Source organism: Bombus pyrosoma, linkage group LG7, assembly GCF_014825855.1.
Source record: "Bombus pyrosoma isolate SC7728 linkage group LG7, ASM1482585v1, whole genome shotgun sequence".
NCBI lineage: Eukaryota > Metazoa > Arthropoda > Insecta > Hymenoptera > Apidae > Bombus > Bombus pyrosoma.
The window spans coordinates 7,842,574-7,862,058 of NC_057776.1; the positions used below are offsets into that span (position 1 = coordinate 7,842,574).

The 19,485-nt window shown below is 38.7% G+C and overlaps 1 protein-coding gene across 5 annotated transcripts in view; it reads left to right on the forward strand.

The window, feature by feature from the left end:
- LOC122569293 (WD repeat-containing protein 47) overlaps window positions 1-19,485 on the forward strand; it is an 81,492-nt gene that overhangs the window by 36,109 nt on the left and 25,898 nt on the right. The window lies entirely within an intron of this gene.

Below are 19,485 nucleotides of genomic sequence, written 5' to 3' on the forward strand. Positions count from 1 at the left end.
TTAATAATTAAATCTCATAAAAATGCTCCGTTTTAACTTACCATTTTATCAGCCTGTTAACGATTTCTATTGATTTAAGATCAATTTAATATAATTCAACAGCGATCAAATTACACCGGTGAAAGTGTCGGAGTTTGGAAAATTACGGTGCCGAGCATTCGAAGAAACTTCGTTCTCGTTGTTCCAGGTCCAGATCGGCTCTAATTCCCCTAATCATCGATTGGTTAATCGAGGAATTGTCAATTAGACGTTTTAATCGGCGCAATTAGCCGTTCGATCGCATAACTTCCCCCTTCCCTTGTCCTCCGTCAACTATGTCGAAATTCTTTTCCGCAAAGTTCGCCAGTGACGTAACCGAGGCAAGTCGCTGCGCATTTCGAATATCTTCCACGATTATTTGTAACACGTTTCCGTTGTTGAAGATCCGTAGAGATAATACGTCGTTGACGTCATTTTGTCAGTTTACATTTGAATGTTCCTTCGCATCACCATCGACGCAAAAGCCACGAATAGAGAAGAATTGGCAAAATCGTAGGGCAATTATCATGTCCACGAACCATGTGTCGAAGAGTATTCGTCGAAATAAAATGGCATGTAATCATCGTAATAATTATTCGGTGTTTGAATCTTTTCATACGCCACGTTACATCATCGTTTAGTCAGCAAGAACTCGCTTCCGTGGCGAATTAATCGCAAAAATTTATACCATTATTATTCGAATGTTTTGATATTCGAATTAACCTTTACGTAATTCTAGTTAAATAATTGGAAGCACAATTTCTTTGCTGTTCCATTCTCAAATTTTCTACGTCGATTACTATTATATACATCGATCGACCGATTAATCATCTCCTATTTGGAATTAAACTCACGATATCGATAATATTCGATTATACAACACGGAATATCTCTTAGAACTGAGAAAACGTTCGATCCAAGTGATTCGCCAGGTGTCCATTCAGAACTATGCATAGATTCCGATTCGACGTCGTGTCCCCGTACGTGATCACCTCGATCGCCAACAACAGCTGCTGGCGACGTTGTCTACCTTTGATGGTCGTAATGGGTCACGGCCTGTTTTGTCTGTTTCCAGTATCGCGGACGAACCGGTTCATCGATCCATATTAGATTTACTTTTCAGTACAGAAGTCTTACGACATCGATAAACGTGCGTGTCGCGCATACTTTGCGGAAAATAAATTACGTCGCGTGGGAGAGAAGTCATGCGCGTTTATCAAAACGTATGCAACTGTTAAACTATTCTATTTCTTAATTATTCATTTGAAAAACACAGTTATATAAAAGAACAAAAAGTGCTCTTTTAAATGAAAAAATTCAAAGTATAGTGAGAAAAAATAGATCAAATTCTTTAGAAATGTAAATTTTCTGTGAAACGTACTTTGATTTTTAATTAATTGCAAGACAAGGTCCAAGCGCCCACACTCGAAATTCTAATGCTCATTCCTGAGCGTCGCTGGATTATGTTACGCGATGACGCAGTTACAGGATGCAAATCGACGTGCAGTCGCGCACTGATGCGTCTTTTCCTCGCACAATTAGAAGACGCGCCGTAACACGGATAAAAATGGCTATTCCGCGTAGGTGATCACTGTTTTCCGAGATTTTTGCCGAGCTGCAAACTTGGCGATCGCTCTGTGACAAACTCTAATTTCAATATTTATGACTATCATATGTCGCAGTAAATAGTAAAGGGAAAATATGTGTACGAAAGGAAGTCATATCAATCAGACATATCGCAGCTGTCTGTGATTTAACGTTTGTTCAATGTAACGTTTACAGAATTTAACAAGGTAATCATAAGATTCGTCGTTATTCAAGCGCAGAAAGAGAATAGACGTGTGGCCATTTTCGAGAAAAACAGAGTATTATGTTTGTTAATAAATCGCAACAATTGTCACATGTTCCGCTGGGAACTGGACACCTGCCAACGTATCACTTTTCCGAAACGGTACACCTTTTCCTACTTGAATTAAAACCGTGATACACCTTCGACCGTCAAGGTGAACTGGAATCGACAGCCATGTGGGTGTGGAAGAGACGCCTAGTAACTTAATAATGGCACGTGCTCGTTAGTATTCATGATTAATGTATAACGGCAGTGTTGACAGTCATTTGGTTATAATTGACGAAGATTTGATGTTCCAATTTTTAAATATTTCGAAACGATACCCAAGTCATGGTATTATAGAATTGAAAATTGTTACCATGAAACTTCCTCCTTATTTTAACAATTTATGTAATTATTTTTATGGAAATTTGAAGATTTCCATAAATATTTATCTCGTAGCTGAATTGCAATTTTTTGTACGTAGAACGTAACAGACCGTTGTATAATTCATAGGATGTTCGCTTATATTGATCGGTGTCTTATATCATTTGCTCTGGATGTCGAGCATACAGTGCATACAGAGTGCATACAGAATGTGAAATAGAATCGCAGCTCCATCTCGTTACATGCATGAGAGCTTGTTTCTGCAAATATCACTACTCTATTAACGCTTTTCGTTGGTGATGCAGGGATTAATTAAGAATATCAACGCGTCAGATCATGAATGAGTTTACCGACGTAGTAGATCCCTGGTTGGCAATTTGCATAATTGGGAAACGGATTAATTATTTATAGAGTATTAATGTCAAGTCTAATTTAATAAATACACCAAAATATACGTAATAACAATTATAATTAAATGATAATAACACGATGTGATAGCATCGACTGAATTTGTCATTCATTATATCCCTTCAACATTGTAAACATCGTTCACCTTTAAGCATTGGAATACTTTCGTAACCTGGCTATGGAACATATTCAAAAGAAATGTTGTGTAACTATGTACTGTATGAACGATCGGATTATCTTCTAACGTTAGCAGAATAACGATGACATATATCTCTTGTTATATCTCTAACACTACCTTGATAATTTCAATTCAACGTCCGTATATTATATGTGAAAAGTTTCAAAGTTTCAAAGAGCCATTGTCAGTTTTGTATGTCATTGTTACTTTGCTTTAGATTTCAAGCATTTTCTTGAAACATTAAAGTGTAGCGTTATATTCGACACAGTCGATTGTGACTCACAGACGTTCCTAGTAATGACCAATAAACATCTTTTTTCCCTTTGGTTTGTCTGCCGAAGGCAAAGCCTTCTTTAGCTCGAATACCAACCACGAGGCAGAAGAAAAAAAGAAACATCTGAATGAGTTCACCGGTGTACCAAGAATACTGGTCGATTTTAAACACTCGTAAATTCGAGTTTTGTATTAGACATCTCGAGAATTCGATGGAATATTCTGTTGGAATCGGAAAACTTTCTTGAACGTTCAGTTTATATTACGATCGAGTATGTTTTGGATAAAAACCAAGAAGCTGTTAAACGCAACAAGATTGATAATCTGTTCAATGAACTTAGAATTGGACGAATTTGATACAAAGGTACTGTTCTTAATAACAAAATAAAAAATAATAGTTCCTATGCGGAGATAATATGATCGTCAGGTGATTCATGATATTGCGAAGATGTTGCGAATAATGAAACAGTAAGACACTATTTATAAAGTAGTTCATGCTCATTTTGTTTTCTTTGAAGAAATAAAGGCAAATACGCAACATTTTACAATAACAATATACAAAACTGTATTTTATAGGAAGCTCGAAGATAACAATATTTATAAATGGTACAATCTAACCAATAAAATAATTAATTCAGATGTGTCCAAATATTTCTATGATATTTTTTAAAATAATGTTACTTCTCTTTTACTTAAACTGAATTGCATAGTATTGGCCATCCATCATACAGGATACTAAACAATACAAACAATGTAATAAAACTTACAAAATATCAGAAGATTATCTTCCAAGCATCCTTTTCAATAAATAATAGATTCGTTAGAGTTAAACGTTCAACGATTCGAAATATCTGTTCATGTCAATAAGGAGCACAATGAATAAACGAAAAAGGAAACACGCGTCTCCAATCGGCTGAAACGTCGAGTACCAGTGGGAACGTGTCGATGACAGCGTAAAGCTTTGAACGCGGTAGACAGGCCATGAAGAGAAGAAAGCAAAGCTCGCAATGGCAAAGTTAAGAGTTGGCCCTCGGTCCGATTACAACGACCGTCAGGGACGTGTAATACTCTCGCAGTTTTGCGCGACAAACCCATAAGGTTTGACCTAATATGGAGACTTGGACTTTACGAATGCCACCGGTCGGGTGGGGATCCGTATGGAGAGCTCCTGTGAGGCCTTCGGGTCTCTCTCCTCACGGAGTTCCCCAGTACCTCACCGGACGTGTGTTACGCCGCACACGCGTTTCCATGTAACTACTATTACGTTTCCGTCCCGTAAATTGTCCGTGGAACGTTCAACGGGAAACATTACCGTTCTTCGCAAGGTTGTCAGTGAGTTGTGTGCCATTTTTCATGACTCGAGAAAGAGAAAATAATCTAAATTGGAATCTATACCGCTCGAAGTCGATTTTTCGATCAGATTTTTCTATCAACGAGAGATACAAGATAGAAGATAAGATATCTTGGAACGCACTCGATCGTTGTTGTTAGATTGTTTATTTATCGTTTAGTCTTCAGACTCGATCTTTCGCGTAGAACACACGCGTCAAAGTCTGGCACGAACCGGGAAACAAGTGACAGGAAGGTTGTATTCGATAGAAAGCGGTAGCTATGCGGTGCATTGGCGAAGTTCAGTATACTTGCTGCGTCCGGAGGAACTAGCTGTTGCTTCGACAAGTCGAGGAAACGATTTCGGTAAAACAGATATCAGACGTGTTATTGAACCGATTGGTCCGTTGTCAACATGTCTACCGCGGCGCATCAGCAAGCAGCGATACGACGTTTGGAGGCTCTCTTCAGAAACGTGAAGCTGGAACAACAGCAGTATAATCCCGAGATAGTGAAGGTGGAAGTCGACACGAGTTGTTGTGACATCCACGGCAAGCATGCGAAGGAGAATTGCTGGAATCGTAGAGGATCCATTGGGGCTGCGTATCAGTTCAGGAGAGATTCGCTCGGTCGTCGTGACGGTTATCCAGGAACATCTCCGAGTAGAAGAGGTTCTTTACCACCGAAGAAGGAGCTTCATCCTTCGAGCTTTCCCAATACATTGAGGAAAAATCACCTGGGCTCGTCGATGAGCGCCATTAATCACACGAAGAAAGATCCTCACATGTCCACCTTGGCTATTTCGGCGCTGAGACGCGATCCTATAGGTCGATCAATGGGCTGCTTGAAGAAAGACACCATGTCAAGCTACAATTCTCCACTGAGACGGGATTACGTGGCAAAATCGATGACGAGTCTTCAGAGACCAGTCTCGCGACGAGACACCAGCAATTTGGCCAGCCTTTTCGCCACTTCCCCGATATCGCAGAATTCTCTGAAATCTAACTTGAGTTCGTCGAACAGCGATCTAAAGGCGAGAAGCACGTCGAACCTGAAGAGCTGCTTGGCCGGATCTAGTGGAAATTTAAGAAGCAACTTGAACGTGACGCTCAGTACTGATCTTTCGATGGGTTCCAACGGAAACTTGAAAAAAGACGGCAAATTCATAGCGCCGCTTTCTAGTCGAAGGGGCTCTTACGACAGGAGAAGACTCTCCACAGATTCTTTGGATAATACGAAGAGAAACTCGTGGGATCCGGGTCGCAGGGGCTCTTCCGGATCATCCGGAGGATGGGACGATCCGATTTGGGAGGAAGGAACCTTCGATTGCGTCGATCAGGTAAAATATTCCAACTTGTTAATACGGAAATCCAAAATGAATTGTCTTTTACGAACGATTACGAAGAAAAACCTGGCTTAGAAATAACTAACTGAAAGAAGGAAGCATAGAAAGTTTGTTCTGGAATTGTCTTCTCAAGCCATTGTGGCTGTCAAAATTCCGTCAGATATTAACAACGGATCAGAAAGCCGAATGACGTCGCCTCATTGTCTCTGGCGTTTTCCCGCGAGGGACAAGAGAAACCATCTCGAAGCGTGGTGAAACGTGCGGGGCTTGATTGTCGTTGCACGCGCGGACAGAATTTATCGTCCCGTGTTAGAAGGTGCACTCGGCCGGCCGTGGGAATGCCATTCTCGAGTCCAAGCATTCGCAATCCGATTGCAAGTTTATCGCAACGAAAATTTCTGCCGAAGGATACGCTAACGTTGTGGACAGGTTTCCCGATGAAATTTCAAACTTCGCTAAGAAACGTCGATAGAGACCGCGTAATACTTTACAAAACTTTCATCTGTCGTTAGAAAACGTCTGCTGAATTTCGCGAAAGCGTTGATTTACGACCGTGTGTCAATCGTGCGACGGCTTTAATGTTTCACGACATTAAGGTGCTTTCCATGTGGCGCCGTCACATGCAAAGTGTTCACCGCGTACTTACGTCATCGACATGCCTTCCACGGTATGGACACGCTGTTAGTCATCGACTGATTATGAAAGCGTCCACCGCATCGAGAATATCTATGCGTCTCGTTCTTGATAAAATCCGTAGCACTTAGGCTGATCAAAGATAGGCTAAAAATTGTGATAATTCTTTTGATTCGATCTTGATCTTTTACATTTCCTAGAGATCAAACAACATCGACTGTTTATGAAAGCGTGAATATTATCGACAATGTGTATGCCTTCCAATGCATAATTCGTGACACGTAGGTTGATTAACAATAGATGAAAGGGCATGACGATGCTTCGATTCAATTTTGACACTCAGTTATTCAAACTTCAGGGATCTTGGAGTTGCTTGTATTATAATACTTTCGAAGTTATAAATTTTGCTGCTTGTATTTCCAAGGAAAGACGTCACGGTTATTTACAGCCTATGACTATTAGCAAATATTTGTATTCCTCTTTCGTATGAACAACTCTTGGATGCATTTCACCTGTTGAATACACATACACGCGCACACACATCGCCTAGATTCGCAGCTACGTAATTCCTATTCCTCCTTCGCATCGGTGCGGTGGAATCGTCGTTCCAGCATACGCCATTGCTTTCGTTTTCCGTAATTCTCGAGCACAAACGCTGAGAATATGTAACTCGCTTATTTAAGAAGCTAGTTCAAATCATTGTTATTCACCGCACCTCTATCTGATACACAAGCATTCCTTGCATACGTAATACATAATACATCAAGCGTAATTACCATTCTACTACATCGTCCATTAAAAGAAACAAATCATTCAATTTCTGTACCTAACAAGTAGAATCGTCGACACAGGACGCGATAGCTCAGCCGTTAGATCATTTACAAAAATCATTCATCTCTCAATTTGTGGATCATGAAATGCGCCTCTGAGAGGACAAAATGGCCAACCCCACTCTTTACGAGTTTCACGACCTTATTGTTCAATTTTCTGAAGCCAAAGTCCATTTGTTGGGAAAGGATAACATAGACGATAGTAACAGATTTGCAGATAAATTAAAAAATACAATGCTTGTAACAGTATCACTTTGCTTCTCAATTTTAAAGCTTTAAGTGGCTCGGGCGAAACAATAATTTTCGTGATTTTCATTCAATCTTCCTGAATTGGCATTGCTCTTGATGGTGAAACGCGATGCTGTGGCGCATTTCCTGAAACAAGATTGCCGCAGGTAAGGCCTACGCGTCCTCTGGCCATGAGCTGCCCACACTCACCTGCACGGCGCTTGTACCTCGCGTTTTTTCCTCGCGTTCTTAGCTTTTTGTCTCGTTTCCACCTCGCGTTCGTCTTGTATGTAAACAGCGATCACGCGTGGCGACCCACGCCACGGTTCCTCGATATGGCCACACCGCCAGGACGATTTAAAAGTAGCGTTCGCGTCATTAATGTCGACCCGATCCCATCCATCCACCGATCGTTTCGTATTTAATGTTCGCCATCGTTCGTCTTATTTGGCGCGTTGTGTCGCCGTGGCACTCGACTGTTTCGCAAAATCTAGAAAAATCGCATCACTATATGGATACAAAACCTAATGATTTGATTAATTACTTATTCATGGCCATTTGCGTTAAGCGCTATATTATTGAGATGTTTGTTTTTTAATGTTCGGTGACAGGTCAGATTTGTTGATAGATGTTGGGTGTTAGTGGTGTTGAAATGGATTAATAATGAGAATTTACCAGATGTTTAATCTGGTAGAATGGATTTGTTGATAGGTCCGCTTCTTTTTTTGAATGATTATTAATAGCCATTCGGATAGACTTTTACCTTCACTAATTATTTCGTTTTACTTATTTTTAGTAGTCTGACATTAATGGATGTAATTTTATGTTCCCCTTTCCTGGGTTTTTTATGCTCCATGGTCTGGCAAGATGGATTTATTAATAGATGCTGGATACTGAAGTTTTAAGTTCGTCGTTGATTCGTTGGAGCGTTTATTGGTGCATAGTCGTTTGAGTGGAATTTTATGCCCATTGTTTGTTCTCCAATGTTTACAATTACTGGTCTGGTAGAATAAATTTGCTGGTCGTGTTTCACGTTAGAATTCCCATTTGTATATTGATGCTAATAAGGAAATGCAAATATCGTACCGCCTATTATAACATAAGATTTCATACCGTGAGATGTCAGATAAATATCCATATAGATTGAAACGTAGTTTTATAACTCATTGCATGTTTGAAACAAAAATCGAAGCAGACATGTTGAATTAATAGCACACGCAGTTTTTAACGTAATATTTGTTTTCTATTTGAAGGAACTTCTTTTATGTAATCCGAGCGTGATTCGCGATCGAAAAGAAAGTTTTTTTTACGTAACTCGTAGCGTGTGCATCAAAAATTGAAAGGATACTTGGAGAGTCGGAAAGGGGAACTGGAAGATGTTAGTATCGAGAAAGTAGCGACCGATCGAATGTAAATTCTGCTTTAATTAGCATCGAATTCGGTTGTTCGTATCCAATTAGAAGTACCATCGAACCGTGATAACGGAACAAATTACTCGACTCCAAGATGCTTCCTAACACCTTAATGACACGAAGTCTGTTAGCAAGAAGATGGTTTTTGCTCGTTTACGGGATAAAAATGTGTGCGAACGCGGACAACGCGAAACGTCCTTTCCGCGTTATGCGTGTGAACAGCATCCTGCGAAAGAGAAAATATTAAATTTATATTAAAGCCTTTAGACAATTATTTTAACTTATATACGATATTTAATTGCGTTGGAATAATCGTGTAATAACACCCTAACAATTTTCTTCGTAAATAATACCGTTATTATCCCTCAATTTCTATCATGTTTCATTAAGATCAGTGGCTGTTAATTACGTGAAAACCAAAAAATAACATCCTTCCTGTTAACTCCCATAATCTTCTTCTCCATAATTAAAATCTCGTTAAATATTCCACGCAGGTGAATTTTACTTAAACTCCGCACACCGTTCAAACCGAGCCAAACCGAAGAAAAAGAGAAATTAACGTGCCGCTGGTTCCTTTCAATCTCGGTCGTCGACCCGATACCGGGAACATCGGCAGCGCCGATTTCCAAAGGCTCTCGAAAATACGCGTAATGGGGATGAATCGACAAGTTGCACGCGTCATTTTCCGGCATTATACCTGACGGTCCGCGTAATAGGTCTAATTCCTGAAATCGCGGCGCTGGCAATTTCCGTCTGGAATGGCACGTGACGTTGCCCGGTCGCCACGGCTTACTTCCTCGATACGATGCACGTGTATCGGCCGCGATGCGCTTTCAACTGCACGCGTGTCGCGTTCTTGCGCCGCGAATACACGCATTTCGCGTTCGTGCCTTGTTGCACGGAGTCGCTTTGTCTCACGGTACGACGTCCGAGATGATTGGCCGAAACAGACCGGTACCGTTAACAAAAATTGACGTCCTATCGACGTACGAACGCACACAACTGCGTCCGCTCGTGAAACGATTTGTCTCGCGGTGCACTAGTTGGTGTACGTTGATGGATTGACCAAAGATAGGAATATTTTCTGCATTTTTAGTAGAATTGGTTTTATTATCGAAGAATATAAATTTTATTCTATCAAGTTGCTTTATTGCTTCGTTCCATTGAATGCTAGTGAAATTTGATTTAGATTTATAACGTAACAAAGCATTAAATGTACTTTGACTGTGATGTGTATGTAGTACCTGTTCCGCAAAACTTAAGCTAAAATATCGATTATGGGGTTTGCTACCATTGCAGATAACATTAGATTCATTTGCATATAATTCCGAATTTGGATGCATATAATTTCTGCTCTCTTATTGGAGACCTAAATCTAACAAATTTGATAGAATTAGAAAACTGAATGACAGTGGATATTAAGATTTCTTGGACCTTTTGAAAGCTTAGGGCAACTAAGGTCTTAGATCAGTTTAAAAGTCCATTGAAAGTCTGGAAAATCTTGAAACACCTGAAACCTATTAAGGTCCTCGATACTCGCAGAACTGATACCGCTGAAGCTTGTGCACCCTGCTGAGACCTTAGAGGTCCCGAGGAGGCTTTGTATTTGACGAGAACAAAGGAATCATTAATACCTTGAAGATGTGCTTTGATAGTCTGCTAGTATCGAATTACTAGTATCGAATTGCAATTGCTTTGGACTAGTTTCTGTTTACGAAGTACTTGAAATCATCCATGTGTCAATGATACAGTGTGTCTATAATTGTCAATATCGTACTCATACGATTCGAGATCATCCGCATTACCTTTAAACAAATCAAATATTATTTCCCTTGAGATATATTCATCGTCTTTGAGAATACATTATGATTCTTTACTAACGTAAATACACCCAAAGTTCTTTATATCGTGTCTCTTTGTATCGTGACAAGAATATTCTTGGTCGCATTGCATAAAACTTTTAAGCAAGACTATTACCTTTTCTCCCACGGTTATTACATTTTGACAATGAGATGGCTGCATGCTAGGAGACAAAAAATCGCGAGATTTTCAACGAAATGATTAAATTGAAATGTACCGAGCGTAAATACACGGAATAGGGTCAAGTTCGAAGTGGCACCGTGCAAAGAAATCGGTGATTCACGCGGCACATCTAGAAACCAGGGCTAGCGAGCCTTGACATTTCTCCGGCAAGAATTTTTCTCTACTTTTATCATTAGCAAGCTAATTAAGCTTGCCGACTTATTGCGGATTACGGAATCCTTAAACATTGGAAGAAATTTTTTAGGTCAACTGAGATTCCAGCTGTAATTTTCAAGTATAATTTTGCATACTGGTCTTCGATTATATCCTTTCTAACGCTATACATCTATATGCAACACGTGCCCGTGAAATATACTACATAATTATCACGGTCAGTGTGTTGAATTTTTATAAGTTCGCTAAAAGTATCATGCAAAATGTACGATACCAGATGCAGCTGTTTAGAATTCTAAATATCGTGTCATAAATTATACGAGAAGCTCGTTAGCGGAAAATAAATAAGCGTGCTATAGAAGAAAATATCGATGGAACGATGTCAGTTAGTATAATCGAAGCGTCATACAGACGCGATAGAGTCATTACGCCAAGAGGAACATGTCTATCAATTACCAAGTATGTATATCGATATATTTAAGATACGGATTTTTTCATTGTACAAATTAAGAGAAATGAATTCGACTAGTGACACCGTCATGCTTTGTCAATTAGGTGAAAGTCTCGTGTTCGAAGTTCTACGTGTTTATACTTCGGTGAAATCGCACCTTCCTCCACTGTGGTTCTTTGATCGCTTCTCCCATTTTCATCTGCTACAGTTTGATTTATTGTTTGAGGTAATTTTTCTTATTTAAATTCTTATTATTGATGATAATTTCCTCCGTGGCAATTGTCGATTAAATCAAACAGAATCTCTAGTTAACTGGAAAGATGGACGGTCGTGGAATTTGTGTATTTAATGGACCAACGCAAAAATAAAGTTCACCGTTGCAATGTTCTTAACGATGGTAGAGAATGATAAGAAATATTACGCCATAATCGGTTAATTGGTATCTTCCGTAATTGGACTTTTAAGTTTTCCATTTCCGATCTTTCGGGTACCCACGGTCTAGCCATAAATATTTTGTATATATTGAAATATTATTTTGTATCCAGTACATTATTCATCCATAAATTTTCCACAAATATATAAACATTCGCATAGTGGTTACAATGCGTCGTAAAACACGTTATTCAAAAAGAAAAGATATGGAACATTAAGTCGAAAGGATGTTCTTTAATTAGACGCGTAAAAGTTATGATTATTTCTCACGTTTCAGGGAAACTGAGAAACGAGTTCGTAAGACTTGCACTGATAATTGTGGCGAATCTTTTTATGGTGTAAAATACATTCGTATAGGAATTGATTTAATGAAATAGTGTAGCACTTTGTTTAAAATCGTGCGAAGCGTGTAATTAGAAATACATATGAAGATTATAAACGTTTTCTAAAGTTATTAACAATTATTTATGCGCTTGTTGTATAAAGTCACCACGTGAAATTTGTACAGAATAAATTGCACTGAAAATCTTAACCCACCAACATATCATAATATTAAACCATGTTTCTTCATGCTAATGAAAACGCATCTATTTGAAGGGTCACGTAATTACGTATCGAATAAGAAGTACATTTTAGTTGTGATCATGTTTGCAAACATTTGTCATCTCATTACGTATTTCATTTCGTCACATACCAGTCAGCGAATTTCCATTTATAATAAATCGCGTGGGCATTGCTCCGCAACGTGTTTATGAAGATAGTTGGCAACAGCCATTGATTTCTTTGCGGTTTTTCAGTGTTTACCGTTCCATCTGCCAACTCGTAATTTGGTTTGTAACGAGATATTCTTATGTTGATAAATAATTTATGTTTATTGAACAGATAAATTTCTTTATATTCTCACAGCATAAATTACAGGATTTTCTCTAATTGTAAATGTAATATGTTCACGATATATCAATGTTTATTATGACACTTCTCTATCTTCTGTTCGTTCAAAAGACTTTCTTCATCTAGGCGAATAGAATATAAATCTCTATTCGTTACTTCATCATATTGCAATCATCAGTTCATAAATAACTTTAATGTACATAAATCCACATCTTTGATCGATTTCGCTCGAGTGTAAATCTGTATAATATGGATAAGACAGGAAGTTTCTAGTTCCTTGTTATAAAATTCCATCATATTTGACAATTTAACACAAAAAAATCTCCGTCAGGCCACGCGCGCAGCAGTACCAAGCGTTCTCTGCTCGGTGCTCCCATCGATATTTTCATAATGCGAGTCGCTCATCTGGTGGTCTTACCACTCGTTTCTTTTGTTTCCATTCCTTCGCATTTGTTTCTCATTTCTACATTTTCTACAAAATCAGTTTGAATCTTGGCCGAGCAACGAACGGTATAACTTAAAATCTCTGCCCTAATTCGTTACAATGTCGAAAAGAAAAATTGAAAACTTATTTCTTAGTCAGTCAGATAGTAGTGAAAAAGAACGCTTTTACGAGGCTTATGATTCCGGAAGAAGCATTAGACGCGTATGCAAACTATGTTATGCAAATAAAAGACGTCGAATGGACCGAACAAGGCACGAAAGAATTTGAAGAAAACAACAACTTATTGTCCAAATTGACCCGACCAACCTCAGCTATGTATAGAATGCTTTAAAGCTTTACATGCTAAATAATTTTGTTAATAAACCATTTTCGTATTACTTTTATAACAATTCAACAGTTTTATTATTATGGAATATCTTTTCAAATACCAACGACGATCCTTCGCAAGTAGTCAAATAAGCGACACCCGAATATGAGTTTCGTGGCCTGACCAGAAACTTTGCTGACATCCGAATACGAGCGTCGTGGCAATCAACGTGTTAAGTTGATTTATTTGATGGACTAGCTGCAGTAATTATTGAATGGCAGTCGAGTAGGATTGTATAATTCTATAATCGATACCCATTAGTCGACAGAAAGTGCAATTGGTAATTAGTATCGTCTCTCTCTCGAACGTGAAAAATATTCGCGAAGGTAATCAAATAATTATATACGTAGAAAATTAAAAGATCAGAGACCTAAAAATAAATCCTGTCTCACAAGTGATGAACAGAATTTATTCTAATTATTTCTTACTAGTTTGCTTTTTAAGTGCATAGCTCTATTGCTCTTAATAAATTAATAATATTACTTTTAATAAAATAAAATTAGATTAATGTCTAAAAATATAAAATCAAACTTTTGATGCTTTGTAATGTCGGTATTTCAGTTTTTCGATCACAGAGTCCTGCATGATTTACATATCTTCTTATTTAATCATGCATCAATGAATACTGTTTTACCGACTACAAGTAAGATCGCTTAAAATGCTCACTCTGTATTACCTGTTAAGCAGCAGTCCCGCGACTTTCGATTTCACCAGGGATCGTTTCGTGCCTTTTGTGACTGACGAATTCCCGTTCGAACACCGGTCGTTCTAATTATTATACAACGAAAGTAAACGTTCGAATACGCGTGAGAAGTAGAAAAAAATATTATTTAAGACTTGGATTGTGAAAGAAATCTAGGGCAGAATCGTTGCACCAACGGATACAAGTCCGACCAGGCGGATCTAATGGTCATCAACTTTCTTGTAAATTCTTTGTGATTTTCACGATCATACTCTTTTCTCCCAATCATCCTGCTAGCGTTTCGTATTTCTTAACAACCGTCAGCTTGTAAATATGTCACAGATCAGCGCGCATTCATGTTGCGATTCTCGAGGCTCGTGTATAATCGAGTTGCATCGTCCCAAATATTCTGCCTCGTATCCTATATCACTTCGTGGAACGACAACAACGCGATATTTCACTGCTGATCTTTATTAAACCCGTGTTAAAATGCACCGAATGATCCAGAACATTCGTTTACAATACCAGCATTCCGATCGATCGATCCACTTTCTATTGGTCGGATAGGAAAAAACGAACCACTTTAACACGCACGCGATCTTCTGAATAATATTCCCAGAAACGTCACGAACTTTCGTGCGTTCGATACGCAATATCTCAAACTTGTTACACACAAAACGAGCCCCGTTGCACGTAGCACAACAGCGGTGAAAACACGAGATTGAAAACACGCAAGTTCACCGGAAACGCCTGAAACGAGGTTCAAAACCCTTAATAAAACAGTGACTCATTAATCAACAGATATGAAATTTACTGCATAGGTTCGTACGACCAAAGAATTACGCAACCGGCGTATTTCATTCATCGACGAACGATCGCCTCGGGCTCCGACCGAAAATTTCCAAAACCAGATAATTACGACGCGAGACCGTGCGAAGACTCGATTCGTCTCGTTTCCACACGAGTTTCAGCATCGCTTTCGCGCGCAGTTTTTCGGCGGTGGCGAGTCATGGTCCACGTACCACGACCGGACGGAAAAGCAATTATGGTAGCGCCGTACGCGAACTAAAACACAGCGAGATCTCGTGGCACTTGGCTGTTATCGCGTACACGCGCGTATCGGGTTTGTTATTAAGATTTTTCGCGCGGCCACACGGTGATCCGGTAATACCTGATTTTTGCCAAGCAGCGAACGACAGGAAAAGAAAAATCGAAAAGAAACGGTACGAGCTTGTTGCGTAATTCTCGTCAAACCGTGCCTTTCGTCTCATACGAGCAGGTTGCATTTTGTTCTGCCCTCGCGAGCAGCTAAATTGCGTCACGAATCGCACCTAATGCTAATATTGAATCGAATAGCCGAACCGCTTAATCGAAACTGTTACCTGTCCATTCTTGGAGCGAAAAGATCGATATCTCATGAGACACGTTTAACGCGCATTACATTGAAATAGAGAAAAATCCTGCTGATTTTCAGATTGATCGATCGAGCGTGCATTCGACCTTCGACGATTCTGCAAGGTAACGCGTGGGATCGTTTAATATCCTTGTTTGATTTTCATTGTGTCACGCGACCTAATTACAATACCTGAAACGAGCGAATAGATAGCATAAACTCGTGACACAGGATCGATACGTATTACGCGATCGCCACTCGGTTCTACCGACATTACATGCTACGATGTTACGTAGACACTTTCATGCTTGGCTTTAAATTGTTGTAGACTGGAGATTTTTCAGTTTTCGGAGGTAATTATCGAACAGGTAAATTTTGCATTTATGGAAAGTGACGCGAGAAGGTGGATTACGATACAAAGCGGTAATAAATCACATCCTGAGATGAAAGTTCTGACGGATAAAGAGAAAGGTTATTGAACACGTTTAAACTACCGTTTCCTATAATACATATGTATTCCTACATTATCGTATACTATTATGATAATTTCATTGAACTGAAAACACACGATAAAATTTCGTTTGACCAACTTTTACGAATGTAGGAAATCTATAAAATATACAGTGGATTAATTTGATATCTGCAAGGAAATACAGACATAATTTCTTAGAAAATATAACGATACTTGTAGAATAGGTAGGTACAATTCCTGTTCGATCTTCTGTATAGAGTTTCCCGATCTTTGTATTTACGGATATTCTTTTTGCATTATGCAAAACGTAAAAATAAGGTAAAATTGCAGCGATAAGGAAGAGGAATAAAGGAGCCAAGTACCGTACGAAAGTGAAAAAGAATACGGAGTATTAGATTGAAAGGTCGTTGATTTTATTTCAACAGTGAAACTTGGAACAATGCCGTAATTATTAACGTTAGAAAGCTAACGCGAATTGTTCAGAGACGGTCGATTGCTTTATTCCTACCACTTGGGAAGTATACTTGCTTTTATCGTATGCTTTACGAACTGTACCTTGAAAATTAGCTAAGCGTCGAAGCAAAATTTGTATTCGTACATTGTATGTGTTCTCGGTAACACGATACTTTCATAATTCATCGATATCGCGGTTAAAGTACGTAAAATAAGTAAAGTAAGTCTTTTGCGTTAGACGCTTGCTACGATTTTATCGTTGATCAATAGATATTCGACATTTAAATCTTTCATCTACTTTCACTCTAAATACTCGAAATTTTTAGTACACTGACACAGTTTCCAATGTTCGATTCTACAAAATAAGACGGCGATGTCAGAAATGTAAAAAGCAACACATACAGTCGCAATGGAAAGTTAATTGACTTAGGATAACGTAGAAACAATCGAAAAGTAATAAATGGATTTTGAAGAATGAATCTTAAAGAATGAACGAAAAGAAATGAAAACGATATGGAAGATTTCCCAAATATCAAATCGATTACGATATCCATCATCTGTCAATTTTTCTCAACTGTATTAGGTTGTCCGAGAAGTGTCTTTCTCCTACAGACGCGTCTTTTACAACACGCGTCTTTATACAAACATGAAACCTAATCGAAATTGTGATCTTTACTTTGATAGAACGAAATGGATCATACGTAATTCGATGAAATAATATAAAACGGAAAATGTGCATCCATTATTATGTATATTTAATAGTACATTTTAAAATAGTACGAAAAGAAATGTTTACGATATCATTCATTTTCTTTACCTTTCAATTTATAGAATTGATCAAAACGATGATTTCTAAATGATTCGTATACCTATATATTTCGATCGAATATACATATTTCTTTTTATTATTGCAAATATTTCTATAATATATATTTATCGTATCTGTCTTTCTAAATTTCGTGACTTTCTCGAGCGAATATATTCGTCGTCCAAAAATATGTTCGGTTGGATAAAGCTACTGTTTTTTGAAGCGATAAACAGGTTCAATGGGAAGACGTTCATCAAAGTTGTCCGATGCAACGTTCATTTTCAATAAAACGAATAGCGGCTTCTTATTCGAACGGATAAGACGAGGACCGAGAACATTTGTCGTTTTGGCGCGACGTTGATCAGATACGATCGGCATAAAAGCGGACGACCGGATCACAGCAATTTACTTTTCGTGTCGCGCGGCGAACTTTCTCTAAAATGTGCACGATACCGATCTTGCGTCTGATTTGACGTCTGCGTTCTCCATTCATACGTTACGACCCATTTTCTGATTGTATTTGGCTTCGATGAAGGAAAAGTTCGTTGACTATCAGAACGTACGAAATCGATTGTCTCCGCGTCACTTTTACTCGATTAAATCGATTCGGATTCCTCTGGCCGGGACGATCGATCTATTACGCGTCAGAGCAGAAAACTATCGATGCTGTTTAGCTCGTGAAAGTGACTCGATTTCTTTCTATTATCATAAAATGATAGAAATGATGGAAATAATGGAACCATCCGACGAACTATTGCAACGAGATGAATTATTCCGCTGATCGACTTGACCGGTTTACGGCTAGTTTTCCACGCGATTTCCTTCCAGTTACAATAACTACCTGTCGTTGCTTATTCTACCGATCTTTGGATTCAGAGTTGTCCACGATCTTGTCGATAGGTGGTTCCATGTCGTTATCGCGCTAGGTCCGTTTCTAGCGAAAGGAAATCTTGCGTGGGTTTCGACACGCGATAGTTTCCCGCGAATAAAAGAAAGAGAGGGCGAAAAGAGAAATACGGGAAGGAAAAAAAATAGAGAGGAATTGCCGCATCGCCACGAATTATTAACGGAGCGTATCGGAGAAAGCTGAGATGGAAAATTGAGACGGCGTGATCGTGCGCCAGCATGGCGATCCTTGAGGCATCCAATTTTTAAAAAACAAGTCATCGCTTGAAAAAATAAAATTATATGCTACAAAGAGGAAATTTAAGCATTCTGTCTTGAAGAATCTCATAAATCGTCTGATATCGTTCCAGGATCGAGCCACGCTACAATTATATGAAATTACATCTAAAAGCTTTAGGTATGAATAATTTATGGTAGGCCATGAAAATTATTTCGAGTAAAATATTTAAATTATTTTAATAATATTTTTCGACCGAAAGAGATCTTCGATTGCGAAAACGCGAATTGTTTATAGGAAACGGAGTACGTGTGTAAAATCGACCGAAACGATGAGCAAAGATTGATTTCCAGGAAAAAGATAGCTTAAAAACAGCCTTTCCATGCTTCGAGTTCTCGTGGAAATCTATTTTATATCCGTAATTAAATTTCTTAATGATGCAAATCTGCTAACGCGGCTCGTATTAGCGACTGAATCGGTTCTTTACACCCACCTGTTTCCAACTTCCTGCCTATAATGGCGCGATTTCCGTACCAAGTAAAATAAACCCGAAAGGATGGGCACGGTTGTCGCGGACTTAGATCAAGGCGGCTCAGTGAAAGCGCTCGCAGAAAAGGAACGTGATATCCTTTTAATCCTCGTGTTTGATTATCAAAAGCTCTCTCGCGAATATCCTCGGGAGCATTTAGATTTTCCATCAATCGATTTTATCGAAATTATTCGGCGAGCTGAGATTCCTGTGTGTGCGATGTAGATTGAGAAGCTTCTAGGTTCCATTGTATAATAACTGATTTTATGATTGACAAAGGTACACGATTATTAATATCTTAATATTATTAGTGTTTATTTGGTATTTAAAGAATACATACTAAATTACTAGTAACACAGAGTTCAAGTCTCTTG